The sequence below is a fragment of the Bombus flavifrons genome, chromosome 12 (assembly GCF_040668555.2).
Source record: "Bombus flavifrons isolate JBK064 chromosome 12, iyBomFlav1_principal, whole genome shotgun sequence".
Lineage (NCBI taxonomy): Eukaryota > Metazoa > Arthropoda > Insecta > Hymenoptera > Apidae > Bombus > Bombus flavifrons.
Window position 1 is genome coordinate 4,544,300 of NC_138453.1, and position 23,253 is coordinate 4,567,552.

At 35.9% G+C, this 23,253-nt stretch overlaps 1 protein-coding gene and 1 long non-coding RNA gene across 3 annotated transcripts in view; one reads left to right on the forward strand and one right to left on the reverse strand.

Moving 5' to 3' along the window:
• The window catches only part of Glurb (metabotropic glutamate receptor B), a 323,110-nt gene that overhangs the window by 123,635 nt on the left and 176,222 nt on the right, over positions 1-23,253 (forward strand). The gene's annotated exons all lie outside the window — the stretch shown is intronic.
• The window catches only part of LOC138185788 (uncharacterized), a 273,806-nt gene that overhangs the window by 109,864 nt on the left and 140,689 nt on the right, over positions 1-23,253 (reverse strand). Inside the window, exon 1 of one of the 2 annotated variants that reach the window (XR_011174709.1) lies at positions 6,408-6,508. The exons of the other annotated variant lie outside the window; for it this stretch is intronic. This is a non-coding gene — a long non-coding RNA (uncharacterized LOC138185788). Of the gene's footprint in view, positions 1-6,407; positions 6,509-23,253 lie in introns of those variants that run through there. 2 annotated transcript variants of the gene reach the window in all.

Here is a 23,253-nt window from a genome sequence, read left to right on the forward strand (position 1 = left end):
GGGATGCGGCGGGGTTTGCCCATGTGAGGTCCACTATGGACCACGCACGTGCCGGACGACCCCCGGTTCATAAGCCGGAGGTCGAGTGCGGCCGCCCAATCATGTACATCGCGCCCCCTTCTGTTGGTCCGGTAGGAGCCCCACGCCGTTGAGTGGGCGTTGAAGTCCCCGAGGACCAGTGACGGGCAGGCGCCCAAACGTCTCGTGCAAGCCGCGAGTCCGTCCAGAAAGGAGGCGTATTCTGCCCGGCTGATGTTGGGCGACACGTAGATGGCTACCACGGCCAGGTCGCCCCATTTCACGGCCAAGAAGCCCCGTCCTCGCTCAATTACCGAGCAGGAAGGGCTTCCCGCAATCCCAGTCCAGAATATGGCGACCGAGCCGGTCAGATTTCCAGCGCCTCGCGACGCGTCGGGAATGCAGTACGGCTCGGCCACTGCCGCCAGAGCATTCCGCCGCTCCGTCAAGCTCTGAAACATTAAGTCCTGAGCACGGCGGGAGCGGTTAAGATTGCACTGCAGGAGCAGTTGTCCTCCTCCTCTTCTTCCGCTCACGTCGGGGAAGGCTCCGTCTCCATAGCCTCCTCCGGGCCGTTCCCCTCGCAGTCGTTGTGTCTGACTTCGCCATCCTCTCTTCCGTCCTTCGTGGGGTCAGTTGACGGCGGTATTGTTTCTTTCCTCGTCACCGCATCCCCACCGTCGCCTGGAACGGTCCTTGCTTCCTGTGCGGCCCTCCTCTTACGGGCAGGCGGTTTGCATGCCGGTGATCCCATACGGTGCGACGCGGGCAGTCCCAGGTCCGCGCACACCGGACACGTGGGTACTCGCGCCGAGCAGTCCCTGGCGCGATGTCCTTCCGCCCCGCACCGGTAGCAGCGCTCCGACCGGTCGGCCGTCGATGTGCAGTCCCGGCGCATGTGACCCGACTCCATGCACCTGAAGCATTGGAGTCGGCGCGCAGGGAGAGGGGAAACCCTCGCCGCTGACCAACCTATGTTGATCCTACCTCCTGGTCCGGCATCTCTTCCTCTGCTGATTCTCCTGGCCGCTGTCAGCGGGCAGCGTAGCCATACCCGAGGCCCCGAGGGGCGGAACGTATAACACCCACGTTGACCTCGTCGGCGTGGCAGCCCCCGGCCTCAACAACGGCGGCTGCCACCTCCTCTGCGGTGACCGAGTCCTCCAGTCCGGTCACTCTTAGTTCGGCCGTCCTTCGCGGGACGGTTACCTTGGCGGGCAAATCCTTCAGCGTGGCCGCCATCCGCTCGGCCAGTCGTGATGCTTTACTTCCAGCGTCCTGGTCTGGGATTTCGAACAGCAGCGCCCCCGTGATCGCCCTCCTCGGTCTTAACTCCGTGATGTCGAGTTCGGAGAGCTTGACTTCTCTCTTCACCACTGACATCGCATCCCTGTACGTGAAGCCTGAGCCGTCCCTCACGGTGAGCGATACCGCGGCACACCGTGGGGGTCGGGGAAGGCCCGGCACTTTCTCGCTGTGCGCGTCCCGCCCGCTAGCGTTGCGTTTCTTTCCTGCCCCGATAGCTCCGAGTCCATTGCCGCTGCCTGCTGCTCGCATGGATTCCCTTCCCGTGCGGGGGCGCACCGGTGGCCGAGCGGCCGCCTCCGCGAATGTCCTTGCCCTCATTTCGCTGCTTCTGGTCGCCGTCCAGGGCGCCAAGGCCCCTATTCGCAATGTCGACGACGGAAGAGACGACGATACCCTTCTCTTGGTTCTTGCGTCCTCGGTCGGCGCATGGACCGTTGGAAGAGGTTGCACCGTGGGCTTCCTGTTCTTCCGCCTCGCTCTTCCTCTTCTTCCTCCTACCACAGTGGTGAATCCTGCCTCGTCGGCCGACGACTCCATGGTCGACCGCGAGGTGTCTCTCGCCGACCGCAATCGTGCTTGTACGATTCCTGTGGCGACTCCAGCATCCGTAGCCGGGGGAATTGCCACCCCTGGCATTATTTTTTGCCGACATTCCTCCAACTTGCGGAGGAACAGGATCTTGAAATCTTTTAGTGGGTCTCGAGGTCCTGAACCACCGAATCTATCCGTTCCCTCGGTAAGCGTTTTACGTGCATCACGTGTATTACTCCCCGACCCGTCGGGACAGCGGAGACGGCGCGACGCAGACCAGGGGTGTGGGGGAGGTGGGGGAGGCGGACCCATGGCCATTCCCGCTGGGGCCCGAGGAGCATTTTCTTTTGTCCTCCTCGTAGAGGTGATCCCCACCTCTTGTCCTTTGCCGTCGTTGTTACCAACTTTGGCTGTCCTCTCCGCGCGATTCCTGGTCAGCCGTTCCACCGTTTCTTGGAGACGACTGATCTCTTCCTCCAGAAAACGCACCCTCCTTCGCAGGTATGCGACGTCCTCCTCTTCCCGATCGTGGGTCGGTTCCGCTTCTTTCACGGTCGCTTGTTTGCCGACCGGTCCGGTCCTCACTTCGTCCCTCCGCATGTCGTCGTCGCCGTCGGCACCGCCGCGGATGGTAGAGGCGGCGGCGGCGGCGGCGGCGGCGGCGGCGGCGGCGGCCACGGTGACAGCCTCGGCGTCGGTATCGGTGTCGGTATCCGTCCCGCGCCTCACGCCCCTCTTCTTCCTTTTACCGGGAGCCGGAAGTAGCGCGGAGTCGGGATCCCCCGCGGGCGCGTCCCCCCGCCGTGTGCGACGTCCCGCGCCTCCGCCGCGGCCGTTGGCGGCGGAGGCGGTGGTTTCTGTAGACTCGGCAATCCTGCGGTAGGACCGCTTGCCGAGTGTGCCCGCGACGGTTGAATAGGAAGAGCATGACGACATTTCGTCGTCGGATCTCAACCCCCCGCCGCCCTCGCGGCGCCGCCGCATCCCAGCCCGCGAAGGTCCCGGGCCGATAGTCAAAACGTCGGGTTCCTCCAACTCTCTCCGAGACTCCCCAGTTCGCGAGTCCCCTTCGCCAGACGCATGAGCTTATCCACGGGCCTGGCGGCTGACCCCCGGACGGCCACGGTTGCTCGATGACGACGCAGCGGGGCCCGCTTTACAACCCGCGGCTGCGCCGGTACTGGGGTATCCCTCCCCTGCACCGTAAACAATTCTTAGGTTCGTTTTCTTATCCATTGTTAAAATTGTACAAAATTGCCGAGGTCGTCAACAAGGGTTTCCATCCTGGTGCCACTCACTCTTTCGCACCCTGCCCCGGTCAAGGCCGGTGCAGGGTGACGGGGTGCCCCATAAGAAGGTGAGGTGAGTGGTCTTGGCGGATACGGGCCCACCAACTTCTCCGAGGTTCTCCGCACTGGATCGGCAAACTGGCGGGGGCCAAAGGCGCCGACCAGTCACCGTCCGGCTATAGGAGAATATCAGATTCATCGGGGTTTCCCAGGACGTGGTCCTACGCCCTGAAAACCCGTAGCCACCTCGTGCTCCCCAATATAGTGCATACTAGTAATACTATAAGTATTAGGATAATTATTCATCAAAAAGAGTTTAACAAATTTCACTTTCTTATACATTAATTGACACGTAGAATGCGAGTGGGAAATAATCAGAAAATAAAAGAACATTCAATTTATACGAAATATCAATAAATGTTTTAATATTGATGGTCATCTATTTATGCTCAATAATCAATGTATATCTTTGATTACGCTCTCATTATGAGATATAGATTCTAAAAGTAATTTTGTAACTTCTACTTCGTGTGAAAAGCTAGTATGCGAATTGAAGTATTCTTTAATTTGATTGTTTCATTCCAGATTTAAAGAAAAAATAACGAATGTATATTTTATTTGGAGTTTCGGAATATACCTTTGATATTGATGACAAATGTAATATACGATATATGTGATGGTAGATAGAATACGATTCACTTCCTCCCGACGTTCAAACAAAACAGGGGGAGGAAGGATGATTCAAAAAGTTATCTCATTAAAGTTAATTGCAAAGATCTACGAGTGGCACTCGTCTCGTAAAAAGTTCAACTCATAACAAAATCTTAAACTTTCCCGCTAAACTTCTTGTAGCGATCCTGGCGAAGCGTTTCATCCGGCGACAACAGTCAGTTTTTCTTCGTTGAGTACACAATTTCTCTAACGAGTACACGGTTAAAATTAATTTTTTCCGGACATAATCGAGATATTCTCTTTCCTTTAAAAACTTGATAACAGTATATCAAATATTAAAAGAAAAAGGGGAAGAGGAATAAAATTTTCATTTTTATCTTTTAAACGATTAACAGCTAAAACTTTCAGAAGTTGGAAAGTAAACCGAAGATTCGAGGAAAATATGCAATTAAATCGCGCTGGAAAAGTTTACTAAAAATTTCTTCCACAATGAAAACATAGCTTCTCAAACATCAGCAATTATATGCATATGGCGTCTTTCTTCTAGTGAAAAATTCCTCTCAAAAATTAAATCGTATATATGGAAATGAATATTACGAAAGAAAGCACGCCACCAGATAAAAGCTTAACGAGGCAGAAATTTTTTAACGAGAAAATATTGATTTGATGGTGCCGGTAGGCACAAATTTTCAAAAAAACACATTCTTTTTTTTAAGTTGATAATGTTTAGATGCAAGACCAATTAGATATAACTGATATTAACGATCCGAGATTACGCACTAACATGGAGACTAATTTTAAACATTGACATTCATCACTTCAGAAAACTGGGTCGCTTTTAATTCGATATGAAAGGAGGTTACGAGGTTATGTGGTTTTAGTCCTACTCGATGATTCGCGGATTTATTAACGTTTTATGAATTTCTCGGTCAACTACGTCAAGAAAGAACCTACCGATGTTAAATCTGACCCTGAAAATTTTATGCTTTGATAAAAGCTTAAATACCGTTTGAAAAGTTATGATTGCATTTAAAGGAAATGTGACGTGATCAATTGATCAATGAGGTTTTCGATTTTTAATCAAACTCGTTTGTGAACTATGTATGATTATTAAACAGAACTAATTTAAAAAATAATGATGTGAAAAAATGGAAATATATAAATAAAAAAGTAAAAGATGAAAAGAAAGGCATACACACGAGTATCGAGTATACATGAAATAATTAATCTAGAAAATACCAATTAAATTTTTATCAATGTTATTCTGTGTAATGAAGTTTCGAACAGATCAAGTTAAACTAAATATTTCATAAACATTTCTATTAACACGTATTCTTAGAGTGCATTACGTTTCTTATAACGTGAAGCTTCCTTACGATCAATGATACAATATGACGAAGTATAATTTACGATACTCGAAGATATAAAATTTTATTGTACTCTCAATATGTCCCATTAGAAATCGATATTCGATGAACAAGCTTCACGCGCCGCTATCTTTAATTAATATTTACAAGACACGTGCCAGTTGCAATAAAATATAAATCCACGCAAAAAAATTTCATTCGTGTGCTTTTTAACTGAGTTTTTTTACACGAATCTAATTATACAGCATGGGAGGAAACGATTCACGGAAAAGCTTCCGTTTATTTAGTAATTATGACACTATCTGCGATATAAAATATAAAAAAATTGATAAAAATGTATTACACATTGAAAGTCGAGATATTATGTTATTAATTCAAATCTAGAACTGAATGAGAAACTATAAATTTCTGACAAACTTCCTATTCATAGTTAATAAACTTGAAAAACTGTCTTAATTACTTCTTTCAAATTGCTGAAGAGGGGGAGTGGAAAAGCTTGAAACTCTTTTCCTGCTATATTAATTAGTGTTACTTTCTAATTGGAAGGGATGATGTATAGCAAATGAAGAAGAAACTATTAAAATTTCATACACGGTTCCTAAAAATGAAACACATGTTTGCACTTGTTGCTTTCATGACATGTTTCAGTTTCGTTCCTCTTCACACTTTTTAAATTTAAAGTTAAATTTAAATTTAAAGAAAATTTAGTTAAATAAATTTTAAAGATTCCCTAATTTCTGTTATGTAAATTATTTTCTCTCAGTCATTTTATTACTATGTTTACGATCTTCACTTTAATTATTGTTCAGAACCTTGTACCACTACATTTTATCAAATAATCTAACAGATACAGTATACTCAAACTCTAAAGAGACTAATTTCCGCATGAGTGTATAAGAAACAACGAATCATAAACTTGTTAGATCTTTAAATGCAAGAACAACCCTCCATCTTTCCAAAGGTTATACAAATTTTAGTCTTACAATGCAATAAGATAATAGTAACTCGTAACTGTTGAAAGACATGTAATTCCTTTATCAGAGACCATAATAAAATATTTTAATGTATAGTTATTCATTTCTGGTTATTACTAAACACATTCTAACATCATCAAGGCATTCTATATCGTATAATTATAGAAGGTGTAACTTTCTCGAATCAAAAGATACAAGTTTTAATATTAGAAGCTGTATTACAAGAAATATTTTAGAATGAAACTCACCGAAACTGCGACAAGGCTTTGTTGTTGCCTGTACTGTAAAAGGTTGGTAACTGAGCGATTCTTGTTTCGTATGTTTGAAAAACATGTCCTACAGTAGCAGCCTTGAAAGTCAATGCTGTTTTCGTAACTCCCTGTGTGTTATCTACAAGTATATATTTACCGTTACTTCATATTGTAAATTTCATTCCGAAAAAGAAATATAATAGGAAGATAGAAATTGATACTGATATTTAAAAAATTGTCATTAATATTTCCTTTATGCGTATGATTTCTATCCATTTATTTATACTTTGAATTTTATAGAATTGCAATGAGAAAGGATTATTTTATACAAGAAAAGAGAATTATTTAAGATATCATATACGATTTTTAAAATATAATATATGATTTTTATCAATTTATATAACATTAAATTAATTAGTCAGAGTAGAATCTTCTCCTTCACTTCATAAGCAGATCTCAATTTCTTAAATAGTTTCGTTGAATAAAAATGTGAATAGTATGAGGAAAAGAGGATATTATTTCGCCAAACGAGAAGTGATGTGACGAAATTAAAACCATGTGACCGTGTCAACGTATAGGTTAACGGAAGCAAAATACAATTTATTACAAAAAATATCCAAGAGATCAAAAGCAGGATTTGCTCGGAAATCCAATTAACGTTGCAGCTCATGTACAATCTTTTCTTGTATTCGTCTTTGTACATTCGTGTAATATGTATACAGAATATGTAACTAACTACGCTACTTTTTGAATGAAATTTCACTTTTTTTGTTAAGAATAATGGTTTGTTAAAAATCTCATAAATGCTATTATTCATATCATTTAGTAGCATTATTTTAGTAGTATTCAAATAATTTTCTGTTAAAAAGTTCTTCGTCATCTATGTATGAAAGTATTATTCAGATTATGTTTGTTCCCCGTGAAAAAAGATATATCGAAGTATGATAAAAAATTTAAAGTTTGTTTTATGTTTCCATCAGCGGATATACACTCCCGCTCAAAAATCATACATCTCCTATTTTTGATAAGATTTTGATACGTGGTGTGGATTATGGATAATTTTTAATTTTTAATTTTTAATTTTCTTAGATTTTTAATACACTTAATACATTGGCAGCAAACTTTCGTCTAAGTAAATTAAATAAATTTTATTTTAGTTACCTTATCACTTTTCTAAGACAATTTATCAAGTTAAATGAATTATTATAAGATATTTCGTCTAATTGTGGTCAACATTTAATAACTGCCCTAAAACTTTTCGCAGAAAAAGAGAGAGAGAGAGGTGTACCAATGAAATAAATCTAAAAATCCCTTAAAACTCCATGAACATTATTAGAATCCGAGCAATATCCGATAAATGGCAGGGAGAAAAGTATTTGTCGTTGAACCGGTAGTGCGAACGATTCCCCATTAAAGCTCAAGATTTCTCGGGAACTTGAATCGTTTCGCTTCCCTACGACTTCCGCTGTGCACCCCCTTGCATCCATTTGCATTCAATTCCATTAATTGCGAACCTCTGGCCGGAAGAACATTCCCCTTGCGAGTGGAATTAAAAAAAATCCTCTGAAGATTTCGAACACGTTCTGGCACCGTCGCGGCTTAATGCAAGGCTCACGTAGTAAACATTGCCTCGAAGAACGCCGTTTCCAACGATTACGATTTATCGCGTTAAACTCCGGGATTACGTATGCACCACTGGTCTCCAAGAGTATGGTTCGCGTTTATCACGCGTCCTTTTTAACGTCAAGTTAGAAATTATTTTCTTTTTGACGTGACAGCAAAGTTAGATCATCCTTGCACAACAATTTATCAACTATTAGGTAATTTTACTAATTAACTGTAGATTGACTCGTATGAAACGTTGTTCCTTTAAAATTGGAATTCGATCAGGCACTATTACCTACCTTGTCAATTATCAATTACATTAAAGAACACCTTATAGATTACACACATTCGATATTCAGATTTATATAGTAATATAAATATCTATTATATAATAATGAAAATATTTCACTATAAAAATGTACCATGAAAGTTGTTAGGAACATAACAGCATTTAGGAAACGTTAAAGACATCTTTTATTCTAACTAGAGAATTTTTTTAAATTATTTTAGAAGGAACTACAATAATCCGATTCTAAACATTTTTTAATCGTAGAAATAATCCTTATAAATTTGGGATAATGAAATTAATGACTAATTATTAGGTAAAATTTTGCAAGAGAACCCAGATGCAAAAACGTTCTTTTTTCGTAATAAACCTTAGTGTGGAGTAATCAACGAGGTAGAAAAGGCATCTACGGCTTTGTATTGCAGCTGTATTCTCGCAAACGATCCTATAACATTTTCCTTAACATGCATTTATAGTGATTACGCAAGTTTGGTGAATAAAAGTAGAAAAAGATAATACTTGGTTTCCGATTGGATGACTGGATGATTATCAAAGAGAATTAGTGGGTTTTTATTTCTTTGTTAATGTTTTAAACGTATTAGAAATTCATTGAATCGAATTAAGAATTATATATATTTATTATTATTATATTATTATATATTAATTATTATTATATTATAGGATTAAGAAATATCTTTTAGAGGAGTTGTATATTTTTCATGTATTGTTTCTTAGAATCAGCCACTTCCTCATGCTCATAAAACTGTAATTTGTCATATAATCGTGTACATCTGGATTCAAATGCGATTTCTAATACAATATAATTTTCAGCAGTGAATTCTTGTTAAAGATAATCGACGTAAAAGTTATTTGTAAAGCAATTCTCCAATGACAGTTCGTAAGAGAGTCAATTCTGAATATAAATGGAGCGTAGCTTTAAAAGTGAAAGTGTAATTTACCAGAAGGAAATGCAGTGATTCGAAGCAGAAGGAACTACTCGAAGATAAATTCGAAGCTGGAAGAACAGCTCTAAAATAAATTCGAAGCATCTGGCATTAGATGCTTTCGCATGATACTATTGGATACACATGGCATGCATCATTTAAATCTATGGCTTTGCCATTCCGTTTGGTGTGCGAATTTATGAAAACTTAAGTTAAGAATATGATCTCCCATCGACGAAGCGTATACTCGGAATACAGATTGAGTGTTCGGGGAAATAAGATTCGAACGACATCGTGATTCCGTCTGGGAAATGGAGTAAGGAAATTTCTAAAGCAATTTCCTTCCTCAAATGGAACAAAGCGCACCGGTGTTAAAATCCAACGCGCTATTCTTTTATTTTTATTGGTTTTCTTTAAGAGACTGATCAAAGTTCTCAAGAACCAACATTCTCAAGAAATATTGTAATAATCTTCATGAATAAACTGAAAATTAAATCGTGAATTATTCTTTCATCATCCTGGTAGTTCTGCCAAATATTTCATGATGAAAACTACGCTTTGGGAACTTCTCTGACAAAATAAAGCTATTCAGAAATTCTTCAGCTCCACTAAAGTTTCGTAAGATATTTTGTGATTAAAAATATTCGAAAATGCTCGGGTTCTCTTGACTAAATTATTGATGTAAGATACTTAGAAAATACTAGATATTCATATTTCAATATTTGGGACCATTTTAACTAATAAGCTAGAAATTTATTTTTTAGTACAAGAAATAAAGATCTTTGAAAATTTCATGAAATTTTTTTGTCATAGATACAATCGTTAAAATTTTAATGACTCAATTAATATTGGAAGAAAAAGGAATGGTTAATTTATTTAAATTTCGAATTATACATATAATTATATTATGTTAATAATGTAGTATCATGGACAAAAAGGCCTAAGAGATATCGGGTAAACCATGAACAATGTGGCAAGAGCCGAGGCATCGTCGGGCCCATCAATGTGTCGTCGGTCCTTCAATTGAATAGCTTCGTAGAAAAGGCCTACGTGACCCTGGCCACGAGTGGTTGTGGAACACGTGCGTGGTGGGTCTAAGAAAAGACAAAGGGATGCTAGAACAGTCAGTGTCAGTCGAGAAGCCAGAGAGTGTGAATCGAGAAGTCAGAGAGTGAGAGTTGCGTTGTTGAGATAGTGTTGCTTAGCGTTGTCGTGTGAATGTGGTCCGCGTGAGAGAGAGAGCGTTGTATCTGTTGTGACGAGAGTTGCAAATTAACTATTGAGTTGTCTAGATTATAGTACGTTATTGTGATTAGTTCACGTTAAACAACCATCGTTCTTCTGTTTAATCAACATCTGTACAATCCATTCATTGTAAATAATCACAATATATATTTATGATATAACAATATAATTATATAATTTATTATATATATAAGTTAATTATAATTATTAATTATAAAACACTGAAAGGAAAAGCTTGATTTCTTCGCTGACTGGATGTGAAACTTTATTCCTCGATTACAAACATTTCAATTTTTCACATACAAAGCATTTGATTCACAAAAAACGATAAACTATCAATGCAAATTTCTATTCGTGGCTTTTACTGAGCTTCAAGCTCGGAATAACTTTTTACCAAGTTCTGCCGAATAAATTTCAAGGGAAATATGTCGTCGTACTTACAAAATCTTGTGATAGTTTTTGTTTGAGAATTATGGTGAAAACTTTATTGGCAATCTCTATGTTGGAGGATCGTAAAAAGATATTTTTAATGGAAAATGATACTTCGTATTCTTGTAAAAGGAGCGAAGGAAAGTTACCAAAAAGCGTTCAGTAGAAATTTATTTTGTCTAGATTTCGAACAGACAGCGGTTCTCGGCTTTCTTTATTGCATGTTTGCGTGACGCTGGTTACATCGATCTCCTAAACCTCTCCTAAATCTCTCGAACTGTACTTTGTTTTTTCTGTAACCTGCTCTTTGTATCTTTAATCTTTTAAACTATGTCATAAATTTCCTCAAGTTTCTAAATTCTTAATTTTATTATTCCGTAATGTAGTTAAAAATCCTGTGTGATGAAAGATTGTGTCTACTAAATTTCTAAAAATCACACGACTATCAAAATGTTAAAAGGCAAAGACTTTCCTACATATATTTGTTAAAACGTTTTTCCAAATTCATATCAATCGAATCTCTAATGAATTTCGAACATCACTAATTCTTTTAAACACATGTAAGAAGTAAAGATATTTTTAGTGCTCTACATTCTTCTTATTTCATATGGTAGCTAATTAAGTCTAGAATTAATTTATTAAAAACACTGTACTACAAAGAAATGGAGAAAGCGAGTATTCATGTTCTTATATTTCTTCCTCGAATATGAAAATATAATATTTCTTTTCTCCTTGAAAATTTACAGTTTTTAACTAGAATTCATCAAATCGTTTTCGCAACTAGCATACAGCTATCAGATTCTATGTCTATAAATTTCTATTCATCGACGTCTGTCAAATTCTACTATCAGCTTGACCAACAGATGCGTGTAATTTCATTAGAATTCGAGAGCACAATCTCGATCGATTTCCTCTTGGTAAGCAAAACCAGTACGGTTGAAAACACGTGTTCCGAGAACACTACACAGTCGTAAATCGACCATCGTCATTTGGTCATTGATAAAAGCCGCAATCCCGTTACGAGTATTAATCGAAACCAGAATCCCTTTCATATCGGTTCCTAGCGAGCACTCAGATTCAAATTTTACCCACGCCTCGATCAGATATCTTTTAGCAAACGCAAACAGAGCGTATGCGACTGTCGAATGGATGAAAGGCTCACGAACTCTCAATAAAGTTCATGCTCCAGTGAATCATCAAATAAAACTCCTACGTTCTTGTAATTAACATACAAATATATATAAATAAATATATCACTGTTAAATTCAAAGATCAAAAATGTTCAATGAATAAACGAAGAAAAAACGGCCAGAAAGCGTTCTTGCATATTAAGAGGTACCATTTTGGGGGGGGGGGGAATTTTGAACGATTCAGGTGACAGATGACAACAGGTACACTTTTTGTAAGTTTATTGATTTACTAGTTAGAAATATACATATATGTTTGTGCTAATTTGTATATCTGTGGACATAGTTAAAGAAATAAGATCCATCAAATACTGTACTTAGCATATTTTATATATTTCCGTAGACTATGCACATTCTATACATTTTTGCATCTTCTAATTTCCCGTAAATACTTTAAAATGTTTATATAAATATAACATAGGTTCAATTAAGAATAGCATTAGAATTGCATTTGATGATTTTCAATTAGAAGAATTCAAATATAAAATTAGCACTATATTATAAAAAAATATTTAATGTTTATTAATCTTATCGAATACAGTAAAACAAAGAAATCTGTACTAAATGATTTTGCCGTGAATTTAGAGTTAGAGAAATCTGAAAATGTAATAAATTGAATAAAGAGCCAAATTTTGTAATTAATTCCAGGAAATATTTCGCGCGGAATGATATATGCGAATGCACGCTTTGGTAAATTATAGCATCCTTTTAATTCATTTAACGGAAATCACAAATCGTCATAACGGAAGCTATAAGTGACGTAGCTACAATAGAACGTCCACATAAACTGTTGTTTGTTCGCTAAATAATTAAATTGACGACTTCGTGATTTGGAAAAATTCCACGTTGTTTGTACTGAATAAGTATCATTGTATCAGGCTGCTAAATTCATGGACATTTCCGGTTAATTTACAGGATACAGAGATATGGTATACATGTACCGTAATTAATTACGTCTCATGAATTTATTTGCCCAAAAATGTGTCGAATCGACCAGAGTAACGATGACCAAAAGCAACAAAACTAACATCTTCGATAATTTATTTCTTAGTTACGTTCGGAATATTGCGAGAAATTCTGAAATTTTTATTTGTTAAAATGTATTTTATAACAGTGATTTCGATCGATTCATTGTAATTTCGAATAATGCGCTATAATGATTAATACTTCATTTTTTGAACTGATTTTCACATAAATTCAAAATATACATTAAAGCTTTTAAACCAAAGCTAAATTTATTTAAGCTAAATTAAATTTGACAATTTTTATTTAGTCTTCTATAACCAGCATTTTCTGTGCTTCGCTCAGGGTATAATGAGAAATAATGAAACATGTAAAATAATGAAATAAATGAAAATAATGAAATAAAGAAAAGCCCTTGAATATGATCACGGAATTATAGAAGGTTTCAAAAACTGCTATTCTCTGCTTTCGGTTTAAGTCGGTTAGGGTTCGGTTTGGTTAATATATATATATATATATATATATATATATATATATATATATCAGTTACATTATATCATTCCATTAATATACGATCTAACTAATCAAAACCAGATATGCCAAAAGCTTTGCATCAATGCAGATATTAAGGAGCTAATCCTAGGAATATCCAAATGAATTTGGAATAATCACATACGTTTTTACGTACTATGATTACATTTGGAACATACGTAGGATCTGTATAACTATAATTATACTGCTTCAACTCCTCAAAATTAGTATTTGTATCAAATATTTAAACTGGCAAATGTTCAAAGCATAAAATTGTAAGTTTTCGAATTTTTCGATTCGTTATTGTCAAATAATATCACGATTCTATTGCTTTTATGCATTAGATTACTACTTGGATCGTAACAAATTAATCACAACAGATTAGATCGCGACAATGTCTTTATTTGAATTTTGAATTCAAATAAATGGATCTGGATTCTAATAGCGCACAAACGGTGCAAGAAATTCCCACTTCTCACCTACAAAAATTAAAATTTCCTATGGCTACGTAAAAAAGATAACTCGTAACTTAATATATGTATAAGTAACTCAAAAGAATTTTTATTTACAAACCAAAATTCGCGGAATAAAATTTGATGTTAACCACCATTATGAGCCTGTACTCCTGGAGAAGATCAAGTTTTTTCTTGGATAATTCCACGAAGGGAATAAAACCTTTTTCCCCTTCCATTTTTCAGTAAAATTGACGCGATGAAAACATTCTGAATACTTTAACGCGACGACATGATGTTTTCGTTTCACGAACGACTGTGTTAATGTATGTACGTCACATATGTACATATCACGGTTGCTTTCCTTTTTATGCTTTACTCCCTCTAGGGAAAGTACGAATACGTGGAATTAAGCGAAAAAAAAGTAAGTCCGCAGACTGATTCAGCCGAAGGAAAACGATCTTCACGATCTTTCGTATAAGAAAAAAATTATTAGAAGGACAAGGAAACTCGGTCCATCCACCGAGGGTTGAACTTTGATGGACGACTGAAACGTGCACTGACCAATAATTTTTTTTCCCTCAGTCGATCTGATAATTTGAATTCCTTCTTTGGGGACTGGGACATCTCAAAAGGATCAAGAAATGTGGAACTGGAATGCAAAGTTTGGATGGTTATAAAATATACAGTGACGATCTTGTGAGAAATAAACAGGGTGTCCTATATTTTGCTGTACAAACTTTATCCGTGTATTCTATGAGTGAAAATGGGACTAAAATGTCAGGTAGCAAAACGTCGATTAGTGCTTCATTATTCATATTATAACGAAAATATGAAAGACGACAAATATGTAGGTACGTTGAAATTCTTCCTCTTAGTTTTAATACAGGATAAGGCAAGATACATAATGTTTATGGTACGTGTTGGTATAAAGTACATAAGAGCCGCTTAATAAAAAAATGCTGCAAGTAAAAAGGAATTGATTACTGGATAATGAGGAATAAAGTAAAAATTTTGCAGGGAGTTGAGTCGGCGATCCTCACTTATTCTACTATCCATCGAAAACTAATGAAGATATACTTACACCACTTCTGCAGTAAACAGAATAAAGGTTGCGTTTTCAAGATGTGGTGTTAAGCCAAATAGTCAAAAATTTCACTTACACCACTTTTGCATTAAACGGCTTATTTATTTGTTGTTTTTGCGCATGATTCTACTGTACTTACTCGCAAAGAAATTAGGCAAAGTCATCGTGAAATTCGGTCTACAGTAAATTCAATATAACGCCGATAACTTCACATTCATAAAGATAGTCAACATTTCGAAATGCACACATAAGTATAGATAAAATAAAACTTACATATACAGATTTGGTTTTCATATTTTTATGATAACTTTCTAATGAAGCATTCATTTAACTTTTTGCTACATGCCATTTTAGTTTTATTTTTATTCGCAGAGCATACTGGCAAAGTTTATACACTAAAGTGCGGGACGCTATGTATGTTGCGTGAGTTGTAAATCGTCGTATAAAACGAATGATGAAGGAAAGATTCAGTGGCTCAAACTAGAAGTAGTCAAAGTATAATAAAATCGCATTAGTGATTACGCTTTTTAGAGGCGTCCTTTTTGTTTTTAAGCTAACTCTACGTATAGGATTTTAATGCTTGTTGTAGATAAAGTTTTTAATAAAAACTTATGAAGGAAATTGCAGGTTGTAGAAATGGATTAAGGAATTTTTATTTGGCATTTCTCGGACAAGTCTTAACAACTTTAGATGTAATTTCACGATTTTCTCTCATGAGTGACACATCGTCAAAAAGTTTTTAAATTATAAGTTCGTTGATACGTTTACAGGAAATTTTTTCTAATAATCGCCTGAAAACGCAATATAAGCGGTTTTATTATTTGCTTGTGCTTCGAGTTGATTGCAAAATCTCTAGAATGTCTGAGAAAATTTCAAGTAAAAAATTTGCTGAGGCATGAGAAGTATTTGCGCGTTCCAACTTTTCTACATAATACTCTCGTGGCATACCTGTGCGTGCACCTGCGAGAATGGCGAAAGTCATTAAGCCCTATTTTTTATGACACCCATTTCTAGTCGCAGTCGCGTGAATTATGAAGATGTTGAACACTGAAGCGTACAAAACTTCGTGGAACCATGATCTACACAGAGATCTGTGAGTTGTTACAAGTTGACTATCTTGAAAAGCGACGAGAGCAAAGATTTTTTTTTGTTATTATTATTTATCTATTCTTTTACGTATTTTTTATATTGTTTGTATTTTGTCATTAAATTACATGCACACTCATAATCTAATAATTGCTGTATTTACCACCATTCGTCATTAAATTATTTAACAAACCATTACTTGTAAATTATCCACACTGTGTTTATAAAAACTTTGTCTGAAGAATTTGCCCGTCAACTTCCAATTAAAACTGCTGTAATATATCCTTGTCAGTATTCCTTGCCAGTGATAGAATTCTCCTGTACCAGATCAGAGAATTGAGGTAGTAAAACTTCCAAGCGACCACTGCACGATTCAAGATCCACGTTCTTCTTCCTCCGTTTTACTTTTTCTCCTTTCTTCGAGTTGAAACGAGTTCTCGATTTAAGAGATTCGATCGAAAAGGATGGAACGTTAACGATACCTCGTTTGCTTTGTAAGAGTAAGTACAGATCGCTCGTTGAGAAGAGATTAAAAGCCCATTCTCGCTGTCTGTCTGGGAGATTTAAGTCAGCCTCAAGCTCAGTACGCGAAATCGTTCGTAAAACAAAAAGATTCCCGTCAAGCTGTTATAAATCTATCGAATGGAAAAATCGTTCGATTGGCAAATGTTCATCAACTGAGCAGCAATTACGAAATAGGAACTCAATAAATTTTTCTCTTGAGAATACAAACTGTACACGATTAAGCGGGGATCTTTAAAGTGGTCTAAAATGAAAAACGTATAAGAGGAAATTAAATGGCTCGAGATACTTTTAGTTATTTATACAAGTAACTTTCGATTAAAGTAATTGCAATATCGGATTGGATTCAGTTCGTTTAAATTTAAATACACGAACTTTTCGATATAGATCAGTTTCTTTAGGTTCTTTAAAGGGATAGATCAAGTTAATGTTTAAAAAATACCAAATTTCTTAGGAGATTATTTTTAAGTGGAAAGAATTTATTTATACGGTTTTTCAATTTTTCACCGGAATAGCTTTGAGATAAAAATATAAAAGCAATTTGCGTCGGAAGTAATAAAATAGTAACACATTGGAGCAAAAATAAACTTTTTCACGGAGAAATGATATTTCATTCATTTATAGGTCAAATAAAAATTAAAGTATTAAGTAAAATGGTTTTGTGGAACAGAACGATCTCCCCATTTGATCAAAGATTCGAATAAAGGAATTACGATTAAATTCTTGCAATTAATCGTATTTTTTCTACATCATAATGCATAAATGATGATTGTCTTTTTTGAAAAAAATTGTTAAGAATCCTCCGTTTCGCAATACGGGAACAGAGGCTTTTGCCTCCAATTATTTTCCAGCGATTCATTTGCTCGCCCTTCATTTATTCCCGCGTTCACATGGCATTAAGGATTTCTTTTGTTCCTTACTTGATTCTCTTCTGAAACGCACAGGATGCTGCGTCGCTATGGAACTCTATTCTACGAGTTTTTCTTTTCTCCTATCGGAGGAATAAACACAACCACATTCGAAATTGTGCCATGGAATTGTTATTGAAGAATAGTTTTTTTCGTTTTTCGCATTTCCATACAAATTGGAAGTGTTGCCGCATTTTCGTTAGAAACAATGTGAAAAATAAATGGTCGAATAACTGGTCTTGATGAAAAGAATTTTTGTAGAATATTGTAGATGCTGGAATAGAGAAAAAATCACTGTGTTCAAACAAGATAAACCTTCTTACGTTGATTGCTAGTAGAACGATAGAATAGAAGTTTTAATGAAAATGTAGAAAAATTAATCAAATCGTGGATTACTGTTGTTAATGAACATTTTATGGATGTTCAAGTGGAAAAGTAATTATTTATGAAAATGTAAAACGTAAAATTCTGAACGTTGTTCCACGTAATTAATAAAACACTTAAATAGCGTTAAACTTAATTAATTCTGACAAAAATACTGTATAGAATTTCTTGATAGAAACACAGGGAAAACAAAGCGCTTCATGAATCTCACTTCATGTATCGAATTAAATATGTCTGGAAGAAATTCTTCACTTAAATTCTACTAAAGCTTTCAGGTAATCGTAAAGAAAAGTATTACCCTACAAAATGTTTCAATATAAACATACAAGAAATAAAACACTTTGTATGAATTTTAATAGGTTATTATCATTAGACAATTCTTTTATAGGTACTCAACTAAACAAGAAGCTACTAAAGCTGAATAAAAATTCTTAATAAAGTGTCGATTTAATTCTTAATAAAGATACGGCGATATAAAACATTATATATTATAAGAATAAACATAAAAATTTTTAAATCATTAATATGAAATGAATGTTCATGAGTATTATGGTAAAATAATGAACAATCTAGTGCTAAAGTAAAATGCAATAATTTACAAAGACACGGTGCAAAATCCCTTAATTGGAACACAAGAAAATCGAAGCGACTGTCGAGACCATCTGTTTCACGTATATACATACGTACATATGTATGATTAGGCGGGCGTGATTATCTGGATTTGAGATTGAGCAAGTTAGAACAGCACGTGTTCTCGAAGACGGCCTAGACGTCAGCAATTTGAATTACAAGCAATTAGGACGAGGAACTACCGTAAATACATAATACAGTATTTAATGATATATGCATCTAATAGCAGGGAATTCTGTATATCGTACGTCCTTCTTTTTCACGATACTTTCGACAATAGCGCTCTAAAAATAACTCGGATGAAGTTCGCATAGAGTTCAATCGATGACCAATTATCGACGACAGAACGCGTTCGACAACTGAAATTCTTTGAAAAGAACATAGGGATCTGATTGAACATCGAATGTGCCATCAGCAGAGAATAAAACATAGTATCTATACGTTCCATACCAATATGCTTCATCAAAAGAAAACGCCATTTGTGTTCTAAATGTATCCTAGCGATCGTATGCTTCTACAAAGCATCACGTGGGAGTTTTTGTTGCCTAAATAGATTAACCATTTTAGCTGCAACGACAATTGTAGACAATTTTTTTCAAATAATTCACTTGAATTGGTTTTATGGTGACTGTGAACTAATTTTGATAAAAGAGACAGAGTTTCTTTCTTACAGCAAATCTTACGCTATTCTAAAAAATTATTTTATTAATTGTAGAAAGAAGAATTATAGAAAGAAATTAATTGTAGTGGGTTAGAAGCTTCGTGTTTCAGTATGTAATATCAATGAAGATATAGATCATGTTCATTAAAAATATTTCAATAAGAGATATGTATGTATATATATATGTTTTTAAATTTCAGAAAAATCTTTTATTAAAATAGAGAGGAAGAAGAAAGATCTGAGGAAAATATTAACAAATATCGAGACTATTTGTTAAAAAGTAGCAAATTTGTTGACTGCCAAAAATATATAAACTCAAGCATTTTATACCAATAGTTCAAACGTTCCATAGAAACATTCTTAGAAACTTACAAGAATTAGAATGTTATCAGCTTTTTCAAAAATTTAGTTTAGATAAAAAGGTTGTTTCTAAGCATAATTAAATGGAAGTTGCATTCATCTCCGATAGATAACCAGAATTAACTTGAGAATTAAAAATCCATTATGATTCTACATTTATACAATTTTTCATTAATCTCATGACACTTGTTCATCGACATCTTCATTAATCAAGATAACACGACTCCTGGTCTGCACGGGATATTTAGCTCAGTCCAATCCGCGTTCCCGACGGGATTAACGCGTCAAATTGCTTCGACGGAGTGTTAATCAACATTTACTGTAGTACTTTAATTAGAAACATACTCATAAGTATCGTTTCATTTATAGAGCTAGCCAACTGTCTAAAGTCATTTGCAAACAGAGAGCACCGAGAGCGGAACACGTGCATTCCGTTATCAATCTGTTCTGCCTTATCGAGGAACTGACAGATACTATGAAATACTGTGAAATTGATTTGTAGTAGCTGACAGTACCTTGAATTTGATCAAACCGAGTAAATTAACGATTAGTTAATAACTATATGCAATAGTTACTACCTTTTATGGGGTGAGCAAACTGTGAATTTAAATGACATCATTAAAAGACACAGCAGTGGTATATTTTATTATTAACTGTATATATTAGTGCATACATATGTTATTTAAATATCACCGCCCACATTAACGTTAAAAGTTTTTCCACCAAGAAGAAGAACCTTCTTCATGCAATTATAATTTAAAAATTTAAAAGAATCTTTTTAATCCAAATTATAATTTAGAAATGAAAGAATCTGCAGATAAGGATCTTGCCATTTATCAAAATAATTCTGCAAGGTTTGGCGATTAAAGACAACACCTTCTATTATTGCATACTTTCAAATACCAATTTGATCCTGTCGTAATATTTTATTATACGCCTAGTTATGCGATTTTAAGAAATAAACGCGATTCGATTTATTTTTAATTAATTATTTTAATTATTAAATTGAGTAATAGGTTCATTCGTGTTTTCTTGAAACAGTGTATCAAGTATCGTCATCTTCATATAAAATTCATTTATATATAGTAAATTAATAGTAAATTATTAAATGTTATTATTAAGAAGTGTCTTATCCCACTTCTCTGCGAATTTATATCTTTTATGAAACAATTAGAATATGGTATTTTTCCATTTTTTAAATAATTTTTGTAATCTTTTGTAACCTTTGAAATATGAACATTAGTGAGAAGTGAACGAAATTATTATTCAACCTAACATTTTTAATTTTAATCTTAAGAAAAATAAGCAGATGTCTGATAATCTTGGACGATAAATATATATGAATATCACAGAATAATCATGCTCCATTATCTGATTACTGTTGAAGGTAGATTAACAAAAGAACTCAGAAATATTATGTTTCAAATATTTATTGATTTTTTTATGGTAACACTGTCGTCCACAATAAGAATTGTCTGCTTCTGTCCCCAGAGACGCGTACGTTATTTTTTGTCTGAATATGTGATGGAAAATTTCTTTCATATTCCCATTCGAGAGATTCAATTATTTTAATGCAATGTTTAGGTTTGCAAAAAATGTAAGAAATGGGTTTTTTAATGTTTCTTGATGAACGCATTGTTTTCGACACCTAGTTCAGTATGTCAAGCTTTCAAGCAATATCTTTCTTTTTTGATAATATTCGGTAGCTGTATTATATCTTTCTTGCTCCTTCCAATGAACCAGTCTGAAGTATAAAAAATCTATAATTAATAGTAATCTATTGTTAAAATTGTTAAGAAGAATTTAATTCATTAAGATTCAGTGTTGTCTTAACGTAACATTTTATATGCAACTTTCCTTCATTCAATTTATATTATTGAATTATATTTCCTAATATTGTGGCTATGAAAAAGAATACCTTTCTCCTCTATTTCTTTTCTCATTCAGATCCTGGAGTTTTACAGAGTTTGAAGAAAATGCAGTTCTTTGGAAGAAAATAAATCTTATTCTAAATCGTAGAAGTTGCACATATAGTGTATTTTTAACATTATGATTATAAAAGAATTTTAAAAATTTGCTTAATATTTCTTCCTCCGCCGTTTCTTTTCTCATCCAAATTCTACAACTTTATGGAGTTTGAAATAGTTTATAAAATTCTTAAGAATATACAATCTTTTTCCAACTACAGAAATTTCTTTTGGTATTTCTGACTTATATAATAATATTCTATAACTATAATATTACTGAGTTACATAATTAACATCTTCCACCAATATAACGTTTAGCCAACTCTTACACATTCATGCATAATGACTTAAGAAACACTATTCACCGCTTAATGGATTAAACCACTTTCCAACCAAGTCACATCAAACCACAAGAAACTTTAATTAACGTAGAAAGTATCTTCTTGAAAGAATCGAGTTAATCAGGTCTTGGGAGTAAATTATATCACGTCACGTTTATCTTCCAATAACCGAGCAACGAGAGGTATTCGGTTCTTCTGATACTTTTTCATTCTCACGAAATCTTTTGATTCTATCAATTTATCCAGTAACAGACTTCCGACGTGCCTATTCCCAAAGGCGAACCGAAATGAGCTTCATTCCGTAGGATTCAATCCTATCAATCGTGCAATCCCTTTCGTCGATAAAGATACTGGTGAAACCTTCCAATACCAATCGTTTCAATGGGCATTTAGTTACGAACGCATTAAGCCAGGATGCGTGTTTGGAAGTTCCAGTCACGATTTGTGTTCAAGACGACGGTCGTCGCGACGAGAAGGAAAAAAACTATCTTTGTTAGATACGATTCCCGTGAATTAAGTAGAAGCATATCCTAGAAAATAGGTTGATCAGGTTCGTAGAATTTATTTGATGTTATTGAGAGGACTATGCTATGAGAACCAAGCGATGAGAGAAATGAGAACCGAGAAATGGACGATGAAATTGCGAAAGGAATGACTATTGTTAAATTAATGTAAGAGTTGCTTGAATTGCAATAATCTATCCTATACTACCCTGCAATAATCTATAATCCTATACTATGATAGTAAAATATGATTGTAAAATATACGAAGGATAATTTTATGAAACAGTAATTTGGGGATTATTGCGCGGCATTGAAACGATAATGTGTCGTTTCGAGAGATTGTGTTTCGAAAGTTGCTTTGGAAACTAGTATTAATTAATCGTACGTACATCAAGTTGACAATGTTGTTATGTCCTAATCCTATCCAAAATATTACACAATGAATTTGGTTCACAAACTGTCTATGAAGTCTTTGCTATAACTTTGCTAAGTAAATTCAAAAAAGGAAAAAGGAAAATAAAACCATAAAAATACAAAATGGTGTTTGGAGTTGTGCCAATCAATCAAAGCTGTATATAGCTAGATATAACGTAACACTCGCAGATGCAAGAAATCTAATGGCAATATTCCAAACCTAACTGGCCAATAGTTAGGGTTTAGTATCCGTCCCAACAATGCGGATTTAATGGCAAGAGTCCTAGTAATGCGGCTACATTCCGAAATTTCGAAAATGATCAATATTTGCTCGAATA